The 22421-nt window shown below is 45.7% G+C and overlaps 1 protein-coding gene across 5 annotated transcripts in view; it reads left to right on the top strand.

The window, feature by feature from the left end:
• The first annotated feature begins 2531 nt into the window (after positions 1–2531).
• LOC121855922 (mediator of RNA polymerase II transcription subunit 2-like) overlaps positions 2532–22421 on the top strand; it is an 85457-nt gene continuing 65567 nt past the window's right edge. For 2 of the 5 annotated variants that reach the window (XM_042351119.1, XM_042351124.1), the window contains exon 1: positions 2911–3403. The gene's annotated coding sequence lies outside the window, so the exon portion shown is untranslated. Of the gene's footprint in view, positions 2633–2910; positions 3404–3796; positions 4024–22421 lie in introns of those variants that run through there. The other 3 variants (XM_042351122.1, XM_042351121.1, XM_042351123.1) reach the window with 3 other exon arrangements.

The following is a 22421-nucleotide window of genomic DNA, read 5'->3' as shown; positions in this document are numbered from 1 at the left end:
AGGTACAGGTATTACGTACAGGTACAGGTATGAAATATAGGTACAGGTATTACGTACAGGTACAGGTATAAAATATAGGTACAGGTATTACGTACAGGTAAAGGTATAAAATATAGGTACAGGTAGTAAGTATAGGTATAAAATACATTTACGTGTATAAAGGTACAAGTATAAAGTACAGGTATTAAGTACAGGTACAGGTATAAGTACAGGTAACATAAACAGTAGAGATACGGGTATAAAGGTATGGGAGCAAATATAAAATACAGGTACAGGTATAAAGTACAGGTACAATAATCTACCCTAACCTAACCTAACTTAATCTAACTGAAGCCAATTTAACCAAACCTAACCTAACTCAAGCTAACTGAACCTAAGTTAACCCAACCGAACCTAACTGAACCGAGTCTAAATGAACAGAGCCGAAACTAACCTAACCGAACCTAAATGAACAGAGCCGAACCGAAACTAACTGAATAGTGGAACTGAACCTAACCTAACTCAATCTAACTAAACCTAACCGAATCTAAGTTAACCCAACCGAACTGAACCTAAAGGAACAGAGCCGAACCTAATCTAACCGAATCTAACTGAACCGAGACGAACCGAACCTAACTGAATAGAGCCGAACCTAACCTCACTGAACCGAACCTACCTTAACTTAACCGAACCGAACCTAACCTAAAGGATTTGTCCAGAATAAACGTATGTGTGGAAAGAAAACCGTGCGGATGGGTTACTGTACTACAAAAATAAATGGAAAAACCTAAAAATAGGCCACAAGAGGCTTAAATGTTGTCCGTAACCTAATGTATATTGTATTAATCGAATTGTACTGTATTATATTGCCTAAAGATGATGCCTCTTGTAGTGTATTTGAATGTATTGTACTGTATTATACTGTATAAAGGTGATGCCTCAGCTAAAACATGATAAAAATTAACTTGTTATTATTAGGGTTTGTTTAGCACCTGGAGGCCGACTTACCTGAGAAATAACATGAAGGGAAGACTTGACCGCTCAGGAGGACAGGGATGCTCTCACGCCACAAAGACTAGCGGAGAGTCATCAGTATGTAGGCCACACCATCTCGCCCGCCTCTTTTTATGGCATATTTAAATTTATTTTCCTAAGTTTTATTGACCGGCTCATGGACCGCCATTTTTTTTAGCAGCGAAATGAACACAGATGATTTACTTGTCCCGGTCCATAAACAAAATGATTCCCTCTCGTGGTCTTCGTCTTCCTTAAGTATCTTCCTGGGTGTTAATTCTCTTCTAGGATTGACGTTAGTTTTTGTTCCCTTAAATAAGGATAAGACAATACATCTCTCTATAGGTCTTCAGTATAGTCTCATTAATTTGGACGACATGACCGACAACTCGGGTGCCGTAGAATAAGTGAGTCTGTTCGACGTTTACTCACGACGCATTTAAGGGGAAAATTTTGCCTTACTAAAGTTTGAGAATCGTGACCCAGAATGATAACTGAGGATTTTTTCCCCGCCATTAATGTATTTTTCTTTTCTCTCGCGCGAAACATAAACAAAATCTGAGGTGATATTAATCAGCTTTTCAATAAAAATTACGAGGACATAATTGTTTAATCAGACGATATAAGTGATAATGAATGGCATGTTTTTGTGATTCAATATGACGACGTCTATCACTCACGCTCTCAATATTACTCCCACATCATCATCTGTCATCATTTTCACGGGATAACTGTTCCACTATTACGTGCACCAGTTTAAACGTGTAATTCTAATTTACAAGTTGTAATACCTTAAAGTATATTTTTAATAGAATCGGCGAAGGACTAAAAAAACAAGTAGACACTGAACTGAAAACTGTATTATGTGTTACAGCGGAGGAGAGTAATTAATCGAAGGACTGTAACGGTACTTTTTTTCGGGGGTGTTTCTGGTGTATGGTGTGAGGGAGGCGGCCGAGAGGGAGGGTGGTGAGGGTGTCGGCGGGTGGGTGAGGGCTCTGTATGCTGCCATTGACGGCGGTAAGAGGGACGCCCACATGTGTCGTAGGAGGGAGGTTGGGACACATGGCCTGCTGATGAAACCCAAGCTACTTTCCTCCCCCTGCTGCCCCCGTAACCACGCGGTACCTTCCACGCTCCCTTGAGTTTCATTGCTTGCCCGTCTTAGTAACCGCGGCTCCTGTCCTCCTCCTCCTCCTGTGACCGTTGCTACAGGGGAAAGGCCACTTCTAAGAAGGGTACCATAGCATAGCGGGGCCCATGTGACACTAATTTACCCGACTACCCTAACGCCTCTTTGTCATGCTTACGTGGCGTCTCTCGATGTCTTGGTGAACTTCATACTACTTTCTACCATCTTAGCGCTTCGTATCAACGCCATTAATGGAAGTAAAAAAAATGTTTGGGTAGTTGGGTAAGTAACTTGGTGGAGGCCTTCCCGAGTCGTATTTGGCGCGGCCATGCGTGGGCGTGGCTTGGCCCGTGAGAACCAACCAGCAGCCAGCTCCCTCCCGCCCGCGCACTAAATAACTGACGATCGAACTTGCTCTTTGTGAATTGACAGGGGACGCACAGATTTTATCACTCGTGGAAAGTGGTCTATTTTAGTGATCTTTGTGCAATTACGTCTGTTTTAACTGTGAGTATGTGAAAGTTTATTGTATTACCTGTAATTTAGTACAAAATGTATTAAAGTTTCTTTAGCCTCAAGTATAAAAATATCAATAATAGAAACGAAGGCGACGCGCGCGGACCCAGCCTCTCGGTCCGCCTTGCTGGGTGATTGTAGCAGTATTTGTTTGGTGTGATTGAAGTAGGACGTTGGGAGGGACGCAAGCCAGCGAGCCAGCCAGCCCCAGCTTCACTCTTTTCAAAGCTTGAGTCCTCCCCCCTCCACCTCCCCCTCTCCCCTCCCCCTTCCCCGCCATGTGACCGGGCCGCGCGCGCGAGAATTTTACGCGTTTTCGTTTGGAGTTTAGAATTGTAATTGATTTATGGTCGCGTGATGATTGATGGGCTTTATGATTATGAGGTACCTAGGTGGTCATTATTGTTGTCATTTAGATAATTAGCATAGGAATTCATTTCATCAGTTAGATATATGTAAGTCAGGGCACAAAAACAAAATTTGAAAGTACAAATCACGAAACCAATGGAGGAAACATTTCCACGATTGCGGATAATACTGGTCGGGTGGCAGGCAGGCAAGAGAGGCGGCGGCAGCGGCCCTACTCCCCGGCTTAGACCGCCCGGCTGCCTGCCTTCACCACCACCACCACTACCACCATCATCAGCAGTCGCAGGCTTGGTCGCCACCGTTGCACACCGCGTAGGCCCCACAGGACACAGAGTTGGAGTGGCCGTGTTGCGTCGCGGTGGTGCTGTGTTGTTGTGCCCTCTCGCTTGCATTGTAAGTGTGAATTTATATATATACAGTGTGCGTTTAGTGAGTGTGTGTAATAGTAGCGTGTACTGCCCCTGGTATTGATTACTTACGAGATGAGCTGAGCGGCGCTACGCTTGGACAGTGACAGTGACCATCGGGGTTAGAGGAAGGGGATGCGGTAAGGCGAGGGGGTGGGTAAGGACGGACGGAGGGAGGGACCCGGGGAGGCCGAGGGACAAAGGGCTGTAGGTGGTGGAGGAGGAGGAGGAGAGGAGGGTGTTCAGGGGGCAGATGGAGAGGGGGGAAGAGGGAGGCAGCAGCAGGGTGATGGTGGTGGCTAATGGGGGGTTAGAGGGATCACGTCTTGACCCCCACCTCCCCCCTACTAGCCCACCCGCCCACCTACCACCCCCGCACCGTTTCCGGCCTGCACTCGTACGGTGTCTGGACAAGCGGGTCTTGTTGTCCCTGCTGGCTGGCCTGCTGTCCTCGACCAGCACTCCCACGCCACGCATGGTCGCCGCTCCCCACAGTCTCCGTCTTAACCACAGTGACTCCGGGCCCTCGCGTGACTCTCCTCAGTACTGCTCAACACCCAAGGCACTGTGTGGTCGTCGCCTCCTCTGACGGTAAAATATCCCAGTGTGTGTGTCATCACAGAGTGTTTTACACCAGCCTTGTATGGGGGTGAATTATGGCCGTGATTTATTAAGATGGTTAATTTACCTTGACGAAAACAGGTAGTTAAGTGTGTAGTCCAACGACGTTATAATTCAGAGGCGAGACCGCAACATTAGTGCCCCAGTCCATGACCACAGTCGATTATGGACCAGTGTCAGATTTCAGGAAATCAATGACCTGAATCATATCGCCTTTTGACCGCTGGTCAAACCATAACATCAAAACTTCGTGGGTACGGTGAAGGTGTGGCGGGAGCGGTGAGTGAGCCACGTGCTGTACTGTTGTGGGTGTAGCGACAACAACGTGTTACGTAAGGTGTTGCGAGTTATGGTGTAGTGGAAACAGGCCAGCCAGCACGCGGGTGTTGGTGAGTGAGGTTGGCCTGGGTGGGCAGCACGCTGTGTCCTGGCTACTGGAGGAGGAGCTGTGCTATGTAGGTGGAGCACGGCAGCGATCTTGGCCAGCAGCAGCTCACGGCAGGCGGAATGAACCTCTGCGGGAGCGCGGCGCCCCTCGCACCATCCCAAAATTTTTGGTGTAGCTCAGGAAAATGGTTGGGAATGTTGCCTGACGTCATGACTAGGTAATGTGGACTTCCAAGTTTACATCTCCGATAAACTTGGACGGAAATCGCCGTCATTTTTTAGTCGTTTCCATGATACCGGATACGTGGGCGCAAAACATGGCCACCACTTCTCCCTCTACACCCGCTCACTCTTGCTCCACAGACATGTTTACAACTTAATAAATTTATCCTGCTCACGAGGAAAAAAACTAACTCTTGTTAGTGTAACAAAACGCTTCGCATATTTTTTTTTACGTTCGTACCAGTGAATTAAAATTCCTATGGTTATTTCAGACGTAAACAATGGAGGCTACAGAGTGTTATTTTTCCAGGACCACATTAAATGAAACCTTACAGCTGCGGTGGACACGAGAGTGAATGAAATCGTTGCTGCTATACAGGAGAGGAAATTTATTCTTGGACACAACTAGATGGGATATTATTTCAGTTAATGTGAAGGTGGTTGATGAAGTAATGTGTGGAGGGGGAGGGGGTGACATTACATGCTATACTTAAACTAAAACTGGTTGTTGGACAAAATCCCACCTACCCTAAGCTAACCTAACATGATGATGATAAGGAGACTTGAGCAGGTGGGGTTTACTACACTATTATCTTGATGGTAAGCTTTTTTGTTCCTTGAGAAATTGTAGGGATTTAATTTACACTAGTACTGTAATTCGTTGGTGAGGTCTTGTTCAGCGGAGAACAGTTGAATGGAATTTTATTTAGCTAAAGACGGTGTGGTGGGATTTTCTCTTAATGTTTTGGTTGCGGAATTTTATACAGTCGTATTTTAGTTGTGGTATTTTCTCCGTCGAAGTCTTGTTAGCGCGCACCTCCGACCCTACACCCTTGTCATCATCCTCGCCGCCAGTTCATCTCGCATATAACTTCCCCTGTGTTGCTTCCTGACGGGTGTGTGTCGCTAAAGTTGTGGTGTTCCAGTTGGTCTTTGGTCGAAGTAACACCCGTGATCTGTGTGGGTTGAGTGTTGCCGCCCGCCGGTATACCTCCTGGACCCAACACAACCAATATATCTAGTGTTTTCCTTGTGTTGCTGTAATTGCATTCTATATTATGGCATATCAACAGTGTCATATACTCATTAACATTAAACTACAGGTGTAAACTTTGCAAACTTTCCCCAGACAACACAACACTATATATTTTTCTGAACTGTACTGTTTTGTTGTTGAATTATATATATAGCATGTCAATATAGGTCAGTCTTAAAACTCAAGAACCTGGGGGAGGGGGAGGAGCATGCACTTCATAAACTGTTCCTGGTTGAGTTGTGACTTGTCCTCCTCACTGTGGTTCATAAAGTATTGGTACGACAAGTTTATTAATGATCATACTACAACAGGTGTTAGAATATACACTCGTATACGTAGGGTGGGGTGGTGGGAGGGGGGGGGGGAGGGGTTATATTATACAGGACTTTACTAGCTTAAGTATACATATTTTCATAATTGTTAAGTGGGTAAATTAGCAACGCAAGTGTGTTAATGGGGCCGCTTGTCATCATCGCTCATGTACTATCAACTAACAACGCGCGCCGCTGTAAATTATCATATTAGTTACGTGTATGTGAGTCGACCATCAGTACGGGTTGTGTAAGAATATAAGCACTTAACACGCGGTTATAGCGTTGACTTTTGCTTATTATCCGTATATTTGTACTTTATAAACATGTGCCAGGTACCACGCTGTTTACTGGACAAATAGACAATGGGGATAGACTACTTAGAATGGGACACTGTTACGTTCTTCAGTGTAATGCAATCTATATACTACGTGTTGTTGTAGTCTCTGTGCAATTTCGACGCCATTTTTATTGTTAACTTTAGCGCTGTTGTTGTATAAGTGAGTCAGTCAGATAAGTTTGTGACATTTTAACTTGGGAATCTGTTGAGAATCTCGACCTAGGATGATGAATATTTATCAGATGAAGGAGGGAGGGGATGATTTACTGGGAATGTTAAGGTTAAAATCGGGAATGGGAGTTGTTCGGTGTAAGGTATTTACCGGGATTGTGGGATTTTACTGGGGTTGTGGATTTTATCGGGAACGTAAGGTTAAACTGGCAAGAATTATCGGGATTTTCAGTTAACCGGTGATTTGGGATTTACTGGTAGAGGGATGCAAAGTAGATAGGTAGCGTTAAGTTTACCTAAAGAAGATGAGTGAGATTTACCGGGATTTTAAAGGTAAATAGATTAAGTTTACCGGGTATTTAAGACGAAGCGGGTGAGTTTACCGGGATAATGTGATTAAACAGGTGTGGTTTACCGTGCGCTTTAGTCGTAGTGATTACTTTACCGGGAGTGTAAACTTTTTCTGAACGAATAGTTTAAGCTGTACCGTTTATATACGATTTAATAGGGAATGGTGAACTTATGGGTAACCGGTTTATACAGTTTACAGGGAATTCATAATGAAATGGATATAGTTTACCGGGAGGGGTTTACAAGGAACATTACAGTTTACCGGGAGGAGTTTACAAGGAACATTACAGTTTACCGGGAGGAGTTTACAAGGAACATTACAGTTTACCGGGAGGAGTTTACAAGGAACATTACAGTTTACCGGGAGGAGTTTGCAAGGGTTTATCGGGAGGAGGGAACATTACAGTTTACCGGGAGGAGTTTGGGAACATTACAGTTTAGATGAGTTACAAGGAACATTACAGGGGAGGAGTTTACAAGGAGCATTACAGTTTACCGGGAGGAGTTTGCAAGGAACATTACAGTTTACCGGGAGGAGTTTGCAAGGAACATTACAGTTTAAGGGGATGAGTTTACAAGGAACATTACAGTTTACCGGGAGGAGTTTACAAGGAACATTACAGTTTACCGGGAGGAGTTTGCAAGGGGTTTATCGGGAGGAGTTTACAAGGAACATTACAGTTTAAGGGGATGAGTTTACAAGGAACATTACAGTTTACCGGGAGGAGTTTACAAGGAACATTACAGTTTACCGGGAGGAGTTTGCAAGGGACTTACAAAGGGGTTTATCGGGAGGAGTTTACAAGGAACATTACATTTTACCGGGAATACAAGGTTTACCGGGAGGAGGAGATCGCGGCGGCGGGGTCGGACACGTCATAATGTATGAGTTGACTCCACAAGTGTCGGAGTAAATTTTGTCAACAATGTGGGGGGTAAGACTCCCCCCCCTCCTCCAGTGACTCAAAACCTACTATGTTTATTTTTTAAGGTGAGTCAGGTAGCTCTATGAATGGCTTTTTTGACTGACTGGCGGAGTAAAATTTTTCAAAAGTGTGAACGTAACTCCACGAGTCTCTGAGCCTATAGCAGTATTGATATTTTTTGAAAGGTGTGTCATATAGCTCTATGACCTTTTCTGACTGACTGATGGGTTGACTGACAGACTGTTTTTTTCAACAGAGAGGGTGACAGAGGAAGGTTCCTGTTGATATTACATTTATGTCGTAAGTCAAATTTGACCGACATGGTGACGCAAGAAACGAAACTTTGCCCAAAGAAACTGTGCCACAAATATGGTGCTAAAATGGAAACCGAAATTCCAGCAAGACTGTACCGTAAACATGCGTTCTCTTATCCCCAGTAACAGATATGAAGATATTGCTTGATACTTTGAGAGTCCAGAACCTGGGCGTGTTAAGGGGCACCTAGGAAGTTCCGCCCCCTGCTAGAAGTTCCGTCCGTGCTAAGAAGGGATTACCTAGGAAACCCCACAGCTCTCCCAGCTGGCCGTGTTGTGGCAGGTTAATAATTGATACCCAGCAACACGTGACTGCCACAGTCAACACAGGCAGGGGAGCTGCAAGTTATCACCGCCAGGGTTGAGTACACACATTCTCTCTCTCTCTCTCTCTCTCTCTCACACAGGGCCACATAACTCACGTTTTGTAGCCAAGACTCGGCCTGACACTTATTGCACGTGTTAAGTCTGTTCACAATGTTTGTTGCTTTACATAATGTGTTTCAGCCGATACATTACATTACGATAGACTAAACATCCACTTGCGTCGTTCTCTGAGTGTTGGAGGAAATTCTAATTATTTATGAATTACAGTACCAAGAGCTTTGTTTGGAGAGCGTCAACACTCACAGTCAACTCTCACCTTAGTGGTAAAGAGTTCAGTTGGTTCATCTGTAATTATGTGTGATTTAAAGAGTTGTGAGGCAAAATACAGGGTGGTGTATATGTCCCTTTACCGAGAACAAGTTACGGTAAACATTATTCTCGGTAAACCTACTTATGCGCCACCCTGTTTTCTCCCTCAGTTCCTATACATTATATGGCGTTTAAATCCCTCTTGACATGCTAATATATACCTTTTGAAATGTTTAAATGGCCGTAGTCCCCAGTTAAACACGTGTTACCTCATGTACTTACTCACACACAACCAATAATTCAATTTCGCCAAAGGTGTTACTTGTGCCCTTTTGTCGTGGAGAGGCAGTACGGACTCTAAAGGTACGTATGTTAATTTCACCGCTAATTGGGTGGTGTGAGAACGCATGTAATTGGTTCACTTAAGCTACAAGATATAGATGTAGTTTAAAATGGCATTGAAATTAATTACACTCTGACTCTTATCACCATTAGGAAGTGAAGCGAAGTATTAAAAGAACGTTGAGAATCTGGAGCCCAGGAATGACTGCACAATGCGTAGTATTTTTCATTAACCGGAGCCGTGAGAATACATGTAACTGACTCGATTAACTAACAAGGCGCGACATAGCCCAGAGACTCTACCGTAAATGAAAGGGTTCTCCTAATATCAGTTGTAAAATTTAACTTATGAGAAAGGTAATACGTGTTATAGGTCCAGGTTATGTAAGAGGCGGAGTTGAATGTCTTGTTGCCATATTAGGACTGAAGACGGGAGTACACAGGGTAGAGTTACTGAATGACGACGGAACAGAGTGGAGACCTTACCGTAACTGTGTGTGTTCTCTCATACATAGTGAAATAACAACACCGAACTGAGAATCTATTTTTTATTCCAGTGACTGAAGACGTAAGAATGGCAACCAAAATGGCGTCAATAGACACCATTGACTTTTAAATAGATGAATTCTCTTCTATCCAAATATGAAAAAATAACCTAATAGTGTTTATGAAATCGACACAGGAAAACAATACTACGACTTTTAAATGGTCTAGTAGTCAACTCTATGAATAACTTTCCTGACTTAACTGGTTGACTCACTGACTCACTGACCGAGAGAGAGGTTGTCCTTACCCGCGCCCTCTCTGCTTTGCTCCTCACAATCAACTTAACTCCCCGTAAAGTTGTCCGCACTTAATAACTTAAGTGTTAGTGAGGGAGGGAGGTAGGGAGGGAGGGATGACTTAGGTAAACACGGGCCGAGGTGGGGTAGTAATAATGATGAGTGTGTTATGGGAGGACACAGTGTTAAGGACTCGTGCTAATGGGGATACGCTGCTAAGGCCACGTGTTAATTGGGATACGCGACTAAGAACACGTGTTAATGGGGATACGCTGCTAAGGACACGTGTTAATGGGGCTGCTAAGGACCCGTATTAATGGAGATACACCTCAAAGGACACGTGTTTATGGAGATTCTTTGCTAAGGGCATGAGGTAATGAGAGGTACTGAGATAAGGATAGGTGCTAATGGGGATACACTGCCATGAACACGTGCTAATGGGGACACAGGACAGATGTTCTATACATACATTGCAGTAAAGATACGTGCTCGGGATTTTTAGTACTCTGGACATACAGTACTGAGGATACGTGTTGCTAAGGACACATACTACTGAGAACACGTCCATTGGAGACAACATTTTGCAGGACACATGGCGCTTGGAACAAACAGCAGCATCAGGCCACATAATGCTAGCGGATACATTGACTGAGGGGGTGGACACATTACTCGTCAACGTCCAAACTGTACCATATACACGTCCCCCTCACCCCTCAGCTGGGACGCGACTCAAACCTTACATGACGAGGAAAAAAATATACGATCGATATCAGGCCATTGGTTACTGAGGGACGGGAACGTGTTAAAATTGTACCTTCCTTTGTAGGGGTTCAACAACAATCAGAATACAGGTACGTACAAGTATAGGTGTGTGTCAGGTTATTGTGGTGGGTACAATTTGGGTACGTTATGGTGGGAGTTATGTATGGTTGTTGACGGGGGTACATTATGAGTGTGTGTGTGTAAGGGTACAGTTTGGATATTGTAAGGGTACAGAGTGGAGATGTAGTGTGGGTGTACGGGTGTAATGTGGGTGTACGGGTGTAGTGTGGGTGTACGGGTGTAATGTGGGTGTACGGGTGTAATGTGGGTGTACGGGTATAATGTGGGTGTACGGGTGTAATGTGGGTGTAGTTGTATACAGAAATTTTCCGTCCCATAGCTAAAACTTTCATTGGTGTTGGTTCACGACATAACATAGTTCCCCCTCCCTCCCTCCCTTCCTTCCTTGACGAAAACATGACAACATTTCTTATATAAAAATTATTGACACTGTCAATTCAACATATCTAAGGTGTTTTCTCCAATACTATATATATATATATATATATATATATATATATATATATATATATATATATATATATATATATATATATATATATATATATATATATATATATATATATATATATATAATTTTACCAATGGCTCTTCAAATATTTTTCTAAACATTTCCGACAACAGCTTAGCAACATTAACTTCACACATCATTTCTGAACTTTTCTGACCGACATAAATTACACACACACGAATGTTTGTCGACACTGTCTTGTGAGGTACAATTAACAGGTGATTTTCTCAAATATGAACGTCGTAAATCTTGTGTCGTGTGCTGAGAACATAGTGTGGGGAGTAATGTGTCGTGAGCTGAGAAAAAGTACTTTGGAGGTGTTAGGAGCTGAGAAAACAGGACTTTGGAGGTGTGAGCAGTGGTCACAAGGCTGAGAGGTGTGGAACCAGATGTAAATGAGATGGGGAGGGGGAGAGGTGAGTGAGGTGAACAGGCGGAGAGGGCGAGGAAGGGGTAGTGAGGTGTGTGTATGGGGGGTAATTATCATTATTGCCTGAGCTGGTCACCTGGTGTAGGGCGGGTGGGGGGGAAGGTACCTCACTCTACCCTAAAACCATCTACCCATCCTCAGGTTAACCTTAAGACTACCACACTGGAATCTACTTGTATTTCTACCTACACTACAATCCACTATACAATTTACACAGTCTACCCCACACTACAATCTTCTCAGTCTACCCCACAACCACAATCTACAACATTCTACCCAATAACAACCCACCACTGTAGGAACATGTGGATCCTGACTCAAATAAACACTTAAGTATAACATCATGTGAACATTTTCCTAGAACTAAAAAAAAAAAAAGATGCTCCTTATTCATGCGATTCTGAGAAGGTGTTAAGCTGAGGCTACAAGGAAGTTTATGTGTGTGTGAGGGGGGTCTGTTCCTCTGTTGTAGTGATTCTCTCGATCTCTCCTGTGGGTTTCTGTACTCATGTCTTGTACACAGTCTTCGGATCACCTGAAGAATCGTCACCCCAGCCCGCTCCACCTGAAGAATCGTCACCCCAGCCCGCCCCACCTGAAGAATCGTCACCCCAGCCCGCTCCACCTGAAGAATCGTCACAGCCCGCTCCACCTGAAGAATCGTCACCCCAGCCTATGAAGGCTTTTTACCCCAGTTCCCCTTACCTAAGAATCGTCACCCCTCACCTGAAGAATCGTCACCCCCAGAGTGTCCACCTGCAGAATAGGTGTCCTGTCAAATTCTGGAGGTGGCGATTCTTTGAATGATCTCAGTGTTCCTCCTCCTCCTCCTGATTCATTGAGGTTTCTGCACCCCATTATTCCACCCCATCATCTCCACTTCCCCATTCATCGTTGAGGTTTCTGCACCCTATATTCTAGCCTTCCCCCCCCCCTACCCTTCCTCATTCATTCCCCACCTTCCTCATTCTTCTCCAAGGTTTCCTCGCCCCTTATTCCATCCCTCTATCCCCAAAAGAGGATTAAAGACACACAATTGTCGCGTCAAAACATACACAAGACAACACTTATAGTCAGAACGATAATAATTAGACCTATGTATCAGCATATACCTTCCAGTCTCCCATCCTCACCGCCCGCGACCCAGAGTTCTTGTACCAGGACATAAGAGGTGGATTCAGACGGAGTAAGAACAGTAAAATATAATAAAAGTCTTGTTTTTCTGTTACTCGTGAATCGGTGAAATATTTTATGTCCTGCTATTGCTCTCAACTTTCAATTTCCATTATTCCTCATCAACTTTTTTGTAATATATGTCTGATTTTGGTGATTAGTGGAAGAAAATAGAGTGTTTTGTCTCTCTCTTTGTCTACGTTGCTTCCTTGATATTTGATTTTTTATATAATTGTTGTCTGTTGTAGAAGAAAAAACAAAACATAGTGAATGAGGCCTTAATAACCTTGGGTCGGTTGAAGCGTATAAAACAAGGAGCGTCATTATTAGGTTTATTATTAGTAGTTTTATTATTATCATCATTTTTATCATTATTACTATTAATATTTATCATTTGTGGCTCCTACCCTGCATTCTTTTAAACTTACGTAATATAGCTATCATATTTATCAACTCTTGACTTAGGTGTTAAGAAGAGCTGCCCAGTTAACCGACAGCTGTTCCACCGACCACAATCACACACTGACGAAATGTTCCCCCCCACCAAGTCACATCACTTACGCCTTCTCATTGGCTCCTCAACTTCATCTTTTCCAATCACAGCATACAGTCCATTTAAAGGTTTATATCTGTTAAAAAAATACTGATTCACAAGTAGCAGCGGAATATTTCTTTGTGATAAAAATGACTCTTGTGACAGATTTGGCAACAAGTAAACGTATATGTTGATGATACTGATTTGGAAACACCTGAAGCTTAACCACCCTAACGTTAATCGAAACTAACTTAACCTAACCACCCAGGCAGCGTTAGGGTGGTTAATCTTCATGTGAAATAAGCTGGGATGGCTAATCTTTAGGTGATTTGTATTTCAGTGTGTGTGTGTGTGTGTGTGTGTGTGTGTGTGTGTGTGTGTGTGTGTGTGTGTGTAGTAAGTTGACCTCGTCCAAGCAATTGTTCTTGGTTTATAACTTGTATTATTTTGTTGATGTTCAGGTAATACTGAACCCCTTCCTAACCCGTAGTTAAATTTAGGGATATACCTCCTCCCCCTTCATACCTCCCTCCCTCACCTGGGCTCCCTTCATACCTCCCTCCCTCACCCGAGCTTCCTTCATATCTCCTTCTTTCACCTGAGCCTCCTACCTACCTCCCCTCCCTACCCCGTTCCTCACCTGAACCTCCTTTCCATCTACCCTCCCTCACCTGGGCCCCCTTCAACTTCATACCTCCCTCTCTCACCCGAGCTTCCTTCATATCTCCTTCCTTCACCTGAGCCTCCTTCCTACCTCCCCTCCCTCACCTGGGCCTCCTTCCTACCTCCCTCACTTGGGTGGTCCTCCTTGATCTCAGCCCCTATCTCCCTCCCTCACCTGGGCCTCCTACCTTACCCCCTCACCTGGGCCCCTCCATCTCCCTCTTCCCGAGTACCCGTCCTGCAGTATCCGTCTCATCTACATATATTCGGTGTACAATCTGTCATTTGCCCCCCCCCCACACGTCAGCTCGTCATGAGGGTGAAGGAAGGGCCGCTGGTCTCGAGATATCTACTAAGACAGCGTCATAAATTGATACCAAGGGTTACCAGACCGTGAAGGTAATTATTGTTATTAATATGATCCACAATTCATTCTTGATTTCCTTTTGTAAACTTCGAGTCTTTTTTTTATTTCTTGGGAAGGTGGAGGAAGAGGTACAGGAGGAGGAGGAGGAGGAGGAGGAAGAGGTACAGGAGGAGGAGGAGGAGGAGGAAGAGGTACAGGAGGAGGAGGAGGAGGAAGAGGTACATGAGGAGGAGGGTGGTTGTCACGGGCGTAGTTTTAAATGGTTATACAGTATAATTAGAATCTGGGTATTATTTGTCGATGGAGAGCATATTTTGTTGTGACAAGTATATTTGGGCATAAGAGTATATCTGGGTATGACAGGAGTATATCTAGGCGTGACAATAGTATATCTGGGCATGGCGGGAGAATATCTGGGTATGGCGGGAGTATATCTAGGCGTGACAATAGTATATCTGGGCATGACGGAGTATATCTGGGCATGACGGAGTATATCTGGGCATGACGGAAGGCAGGTATGAGCTCCAACACCACTGGCCTTGACAGAACCTTGTCTGGATCGGTTTCAAGTGTTTTTCACCGTGCGGGGGCCAGCAGGGTGTACATTGATACCTAACTCAGCAGACCGTATCCGCTCCAGGCTTACAAGAAGGCGAGTTGAAGCCCTGGAGGCATTGTAGAGGCGCCGGGAGCATTGTCGAAACGTTTGAAACATTGTAGAGACTCTTGAAGCATTGTAGAGACTCTTGAAACATTGTAGAGACGCCGGGAGCATTGTCGAAACGTTTGAAACATTGTAGAGACTCTTGAAGCATTGTAGAGACCCTTGAAACATTGTAGAGGCGTTTGAAGCATTGTAGAGACGCTGGAAGCATTGTCGAAACGTTTGCAACATTGTAGAGACTCTTGAAGCATTGTAGAGACTCTTGGAGCATTGTAGAGACTCTTGAAGCGTTGTAGAGACGTTTGAAGCATTGTAAAGGTGCTGGAAGCATTGTAGGAACGCTTGAAGCACGGTAGAGGTGCTAGAAGCATTTAACAGGATCTGGGAATTTTACAGTCATTGTTGAATCATCATATGACATACCGTATGGCATAATATATGACAGGTATACACCGTGACATTGTACAGCATGACAGAAGATACACCATGACATTGTAATAGCATGACACAATCTACCTGACATTATACACCATGACAAGTTAGATGGCACTGTACGGTATGAGAAGAAACATGGACAGTACAGCAAGGAACACTTAACAGCATGTCAGTGTGCAGCATGAGGGCGGCACAGCATGTCAGTTTACAGCATGAGGGCGGCACAGCATGTCAGTTTACAGCATGAGGGCGGCACAGCATGTCAGTTTACAGCATGAGGGCGGCACAGCATGTCAGTTTACAGCATGAGGGCGGCACAGCATGTCAGTTTACAGCATGAGGGCGGCACAGCATGTCAGTTTACAGCATGAGGGCGGCACAGCTTGTCAGTGTATAGCCAGCATGAGGGCGGGACAGTATTTCAGCTCGGAACTGGGCGGAAGAGCGCGGAACAGTGGCGACGATGACTTGTGTTTTTATTAGGGGCATGACCATTACTGACCAACATCCGGTCCATGCCAAGCTATGTCTACCACTACCATCATTACTACTATTACCACTACCACTTTACTACCACTATCACTTCTACTACCACCAACGTCACCACTATCGCCATTATCACCACCATCATTACTATACTTTTACTACCACGACCATCATCACCACTACTGCTAATACCACTAGTCTCACTACATGTTCCCCATTTATCGTTTCACCACACTAACCCTCACCACTCATTCGCCCTCATCACACCTTCCTTCACTACACTTTCCCTCATCACACCTTCCCTCACTACACTTTCCCTCATCACACCTTCCCTCACCACTCGTTCCACTCACCACACCATCCCTCACCACTCGTCCCCCTCACCACACGTTCCCCAAGTTAGTGTCCCTCACACCTCGCCTCTTGTCGTCTCCTGCAGGCACCGACCCTCCTGCCAGCCCGTAACGATTTTTGTATTGTGTTTCCCTATTGCCATGTTGTGTTTCTGGCCTGTAGTACATCTCTTGTCACCACCACCACCACCACCTGCTCTTATCCCCCTCGTGTTGTGCTGGTAGTTGGTGTTGTGGTAGCTGTTGTAGATCTTGGCGTTGTGGCTGTTGTAGATCCTGGTGTTGTGGTGGGGGCTCCTATGCTCCCTGGTGTTGTGGTGGGGGCTCCTATGCTCCCTGGTGTTGTGGTGGGGGCTCCTATGCTCCCTGGTGTTGTGGTGGGGGCTCCTATGCTCCCTGGTGTTGTGGTGGGGGCTCCTATGCTCCCTGGTGTTGTGGTGGAGGCTCCTATGTTCCCTGGTGTTGCGGTGGGGGCTCCTATGCTCCCTGGTGTTGTGGTGGGGGCTCCTATGCTCCCTGGTGTTGTAGTGGGGAGTAGTGTACTTCCTCGTGTTGTGGTGGTTTATACCCGGTCTTAAGTTTGCTATTATGGGAGAGGAACGACTGGAAAACGAGGTGAAGAAAGTTTGTTGATGGAGAGGAGAGAGGATGAGAGTTGTAGCGTAGCCCAGACAAAATACTGGAGGGTGAGGCAAGTCGCGCATGAACCCCTGAGAGATGGATAAAAGAGTGGCGTAAAAGAGTGGATGAGTGTCTGCCAAAAGCGGAGGAGGGCCAGGAGTGAAGAAGACGGAGGGAGGGAGAGGGAGGTGGCGAGGGTGGGAGAGGGGGAGGGAGGGTGGTGGTGGCGGCAGCGGTGGTGGAGGAGGCAGCAGGGCCAAGCATAGATCGAAGACGCTGGTGCCCGCAGTAGAAATGCCTTTTTATGTGCGTGTGCGTCTCGGGCGGCCAGCTGGAGGACTTCTGGCAAGAGACCCACACTCGCCGCGCCTGGAATAGATGCTGGAGGGGTGTGAGGGCGGGGGGCGGCGGGGGGGGAGGAGGGGGCGCTCGCCGGAGCCAGCACGGAGGGAAGGATGGGGGGGAGCACCTTGCTTACTCTGGTGAGAAAGGGCGCCTCAATGCCAGGCAGGAGGGGCAGTTATAACTCGGTGTGGGGGGAGGAGGGAGGGAGAGAGGATATGTTTGTATGTAAAAGAAGAGAGAGAGAGAGGGAACGTGTGTATACAAAAGGGGTGAGTGAGAGAGGAAATGTTTACACATAGATATCTAATAGAATATTTAATGAACATTATTATACTGAGATCAGAGGAGGCAAGATGTTGAGTGTGGTGACGTGTAGAGTGGTGAGTGTGACCCAGCAAGTGTTAATGTGTACACTGTTGGCCAACACAGCGCGCCTCTCGCTCTCTCTCTCACCTTGTAAAATGTAATATACTGCCGAGCTGGACTCACACTGTGAAGAAATACGTCCCAGGGATTTTCCTGAGCATTTTTTTTTTGCATTTCTTTGTCTTTCAGTTGTATGAAATTGATTATTTTGACACCATGTTTGTTAAATCTTACAGCATTGTAGTTGAGAATCATGACCTAGTGTGAGATGTGTTGCTGGTGCTGTGTTGAGAGAGAAAGAAAGAGAGCGAGAGAGAGATAAAAGAGTGTGTGTATGCTGGTCCTGGTGTGGGAACAAAGGTGGTGAGTGAGTGAGTGAGGGGACGCGGGCGAGGGGAGGACATCAAGTGTGGAGCTGAGGGCTGAGACACCACCCACCCGAGGGGATGGGGGGGGGGGGCAGTCCAGGTCGTGGTGGTCACCCTTCTCCCCCTCTCTATCACTACCACCATCCAGATCATGACCATCTCCCCCCTCCACCACCATCACCACCATCCAGATCATGACCACCACCCCTCTCCGCCTCTACTAACACAACCACTACCTTCACCACCATCCAGACCATGACTACCTTTCCTCCACCACCACTACCACCAATAAAATCACGACTACTCCACCACCACCACGTCCACCACAACTACCACCCCGAGAGAAAGGGGGGGTGGGAGATGGTCATGGTAAGAAGAGAGGGCAAGCAAGAGTTCAACTGGAAGAGAGGGGTGAAAGGGACGCGGAGATAGGGAAAGGGGGGTGAGAGGGACCAAGAAAGAGTGAGACTGGGGGAGAGAGGGAACTGGAAGAGAGAGAATAGATGAAGGGGAGACCAGGAGAGAGGGTGAGTAGGGAAGAGAGGGTCAGGGAGAATGCGGAGGGGGGAGAGGAGGGATCAAGGAAGATGATATGGCAGGTCAGAGAGGACTAGGTGATGGGTTAGACCTACCAGGTGTATTGGTGAGAGAGAGAGAGAGAGAGAGAGAGAGAGAGAGAGAGAGAGAGAGAGAGAGAGGATGAATGATGCATGATGAATAGGGCGAAAGAGAATCATCAGGTACTTAGGTACGCCATAGACGAGGTGAGCCTTTCTCGCCCACGATGTTGAGACGTGATGGTAAGAGAGAGAAGAGGGAAGGAGGAGGAAGGAGATTGAGAAGGGAAGGAGGAATGAAGGAGATCGAGAGATAGAGAGGAAAGTAGGAGAAATTGAGAAGGAGAAGAAGGGAAATGAGGGACTCCGAGAGGGGAAGGAAGAGTGAGAGGTGAAGAAGGGATAAGAAGGAGAGTAGGACACCTGGTGAGTGGGAGTGACGGAAGAGGGAGAGAGATAAGAGACGTGAGGCTGAGGGGAGAGGGTGGGTGAGGCAAGAGGATAAGACAGTTGGATGAAGGACATGTATAGGGCAGATGTATATCAGTCGGATGAGATGGATGACATGGGTTCACTTGTCAGTCGGATGAAGAGTTGTGGATGGGAGAAATGGATGAATCATTTGGATAAAAGAATTGGATGTCAGAGGTGGATGATAGGGTCAGTTGGATGAGGGAAATGGATGAATCGAATGAGAGTCAAGTGGGTGAGAAAACTTAGAAAGCAAGTGAGAGGATAAGTTGGATGAGGGAGGTGGATGAGGTGTGATGGGTGAATGATTGAGGGGAAGTTCAACTAATGATTCGGGGATTGGATGTGCAGGAAGCGGGTGACGGGAGGTGGGTGAGAGAAGTATGACTTGAGGAGGGTGAGGGAGATGTGACGGGAGGAGAGCGAGGGAGATGTGACGGGAGGAAAGTGAGGGAGATGTGACGGGAGGAGAGTGAGGGAGATGTGACGGGAGGAAAGTGAGGGAGATGTGACGGGAGGAGAAAGAGGGAGCTGTGACGGGAGGAGAGTGAGGGAGATGTGACGGAGTGAAAGTGAGGGAGATGTGACGGGAGGAGAGTGAGGGAGATGTGACGGGAGGAGAGTGAGGGAGATGTGACGGGAGGAAAGTGAGGGAGATGTGACGGGAGGAAAGTGAGGGAGATGTGACGGGAGGAAAGTGAGGGAGATGTGACGGGAGGAAAGGGAGGGAGGCGTGTGACAAGTTGCTAGTGACGGAAGGGGAGGGAGGCTTGTGACGAGTTGCTAGTGACGGAAGAGAAGGGAGGCTTGTGACGAGTTGCTAGTGACGGAAGGGAAGGGAGGCTTGTGACGAGTTGCTAGTGACGGAAGGGAGGCATGTGACGGGCGGCGGTGGGCAGTATCAGCTGATGACGTGGGGATTGGATGTGCGGCTGCCGACACAAAGTATTATAAGGCGTCAGGTAAAGCCCAGGACAGTCTGCCTCCCTCCCTCCCCAACACTCACACCTCGACGTCTCTCCCTATATCTCGCTTGTTTATGTCTAAGAAAAAGATATCTTCTTGTCTCTCAGGCCAAGACAATGTTATCTTGGTGTTTCTCCGGTCAAGACAATGTTAGCTTGGTTTGTCTCTCCGGTCAAGACAATGTTAACTTGGTCTCTCTTGGTGCGTCTCTCAGGCCAAGACAATGTTATCTTGGTGTTTCTCTGGTCAAGACAATGTTAGCTTGGTCTCTCTTGGTGCGTCTCTCAGGCCAAGACAATGTTATCTTGGTGTTTCTCCGATCAAGACAATGTTAGCTTGGTCTCTCTTGGTTCGTCTCTCCGGTCAAGACAATGTTATCTTGGTCTTTCTTGGTGCGTCTCTCAGGCCAAGACAATGTTATCTTGGTGTCTCCGGTCAAGACAATGTTAGCTTGGTTCGTCTCTCCGGTCAAGACAATGTTATCTTGGTCTCTTTGGTGCGTCTCTCAGGCCAAGACAATGTTATCTTGGTGTTTCTCCGGTCAAAACAATGTTAGCTTGGTTCGTCTCTCCGGTCAAGACAATGTTATCTTGGTCTCTCTTGGTGCGTCTCTCAGGCCAAGACAATGTTATCTTGGTGTTTCTCCGGTCAAGACAATGTTAGCTTGGTTCGTCTCTCCGGTCAAGACAATGTTATCTTGGTCTCTCTTGGTGCGTGTCTCAGGCCAAGACAATGTTAGCTTGGTTCGTCTCTCCGGTCAAGACAATGTTATCTTGGTCTCTCTTGGTGCGTCTCTCAGGCCAAGACAATGTTATCTTGGTGTTTCTCCGGTCAAGACAATGTTAGCTTGGTTCGTCTCTCCGGTCAAGACAATGTTATCTTGGTGCGTCTCTCAGGCCAAGACAATGTTATTTTACTCTCTCCTGGTGCGTGTCTAGCTAAGAAAATGTTATCTTGGTATGTCTCCATCTAAATATGTTATCGTAAGCATATCACTGTCTCCAAAAATGTTTCCTTATCACTAGATCGAGTTTATTTCAAAAAGTTTCTGGTTAATAACTGTCCGTTTATGTGTCTTTAATCGAGTTTAAATATCACGTGAAGATTAGTCACCCCAGTTTATCTCACCTGATGATTAATTAAATATCCTAACGCTAACCTACCATACCCTACCTTACTTAACCTAACTCTAACCTACCTTGCCTTAACCTAATCTAACTCTACCCTACCTTAACCTAACCTACTTTACCTTAACCTAACCTACCCTATTTACCTTACCTAACCTAACCTACTTTAACCTAACCTACCCTACTTTAACCTAACCTACCCTAACCTAATCTCCCCTTACCTAGACCCCCCCGCCCCCCAAAGTGATCCAAATTCTCTGCCTTATTAACACGTGTAAAATGTCTCCTGCTGTCTGAGTGCATGATTAAATGTGTCTTGTACGTGTTCCTGATATTACGGAATCGCGGTTGTTACTCCGTCCCTGGACTGTCCTTGGTGTGGACAGATAGATGAATATATAGATAGATATTCAATAAATTCGTCATACAAGTCCACATACACTGCAAGTATACAAACAATGTATATACCTAGACAATACAGGTATACAAACAACGTACCTAGACAGTAAAGGTATATAAACAATGATAAATAGTATCTTGGAGTCCCCAGGGATACCCCAACCAACTCAGCATATCCTTCTTTATTATAGGATACGATAAATCTGGAAGCAATTTAATGATTTTCTTAAAACATGACATAGACATTTCCTCCTCTACCTCCCCCCCGCCAATTCCTTATGAGTTCAATAATAAGCTTGATCCAATTAAAACTGACGATTTTGCGGCCATTTTCAGTTCATTTCACCAAGTTTTCACACGCAGCGTCAGTAGAAGCAGAAAGGCGAACTTATAAGGCTTGATGAAGACGTTCGGGAATAAATAGTGTGTTCGACTTAACGCAAACGAACACATTTGACGTATTATAAACATATTTTGAGAATTTTAGTATTGTTGCTGTAATTAATGTCTTATGAATATCAGTTTATCAATTATTTAATAATAATGTATGATTTAATATTTATTTTAATGTGTTCAATCACTTATTTACCAGCTGATATCTGTGTGTGTGTGTGTGTGTGTGTGTGTGTGTGTGTGTGTGTGTAATGTTACTTTACCACACGACATGACTGAAGTGATACAGGCAGTGTCTGGCATACGCTAAGGGAGACACCAGGTTGTTCTTCATGTTGACGGAAATACGAGGGTATAAAGCACATGTACGATCTTGGTGCCCGGCGGGTATAATCTTGGTGCCCGGCGGGTATCTGGTGCGGGTATAATATTGGTGCCCGGCGGGTATCTGGTGCGGGTATAATCTTGGTGCCCGGCGGGTATCTGGTGCGG

The sequence above is a fragment of the Homarus americanus genome, unplaced genomic scaffold (assembly GCF_018991925.1).
Source record: "Homarus americanus isolate GMGI-L3 unplaced genomic scaffold, GMGI_Hamer_2.0 scaffold19117, whole genome shotgun sequence".
Classification (NCBI taxonomy): Eukaryota; Metazoa; Arthropoda; class Malacostraca; order Decapoda; family Nephropidae; genus Homarus; species Homarus americanus.
Note: the sequence above shows the minus strand (reverse complement) of the source record. Positions and strands in the feature narration are given on the sequence as shown.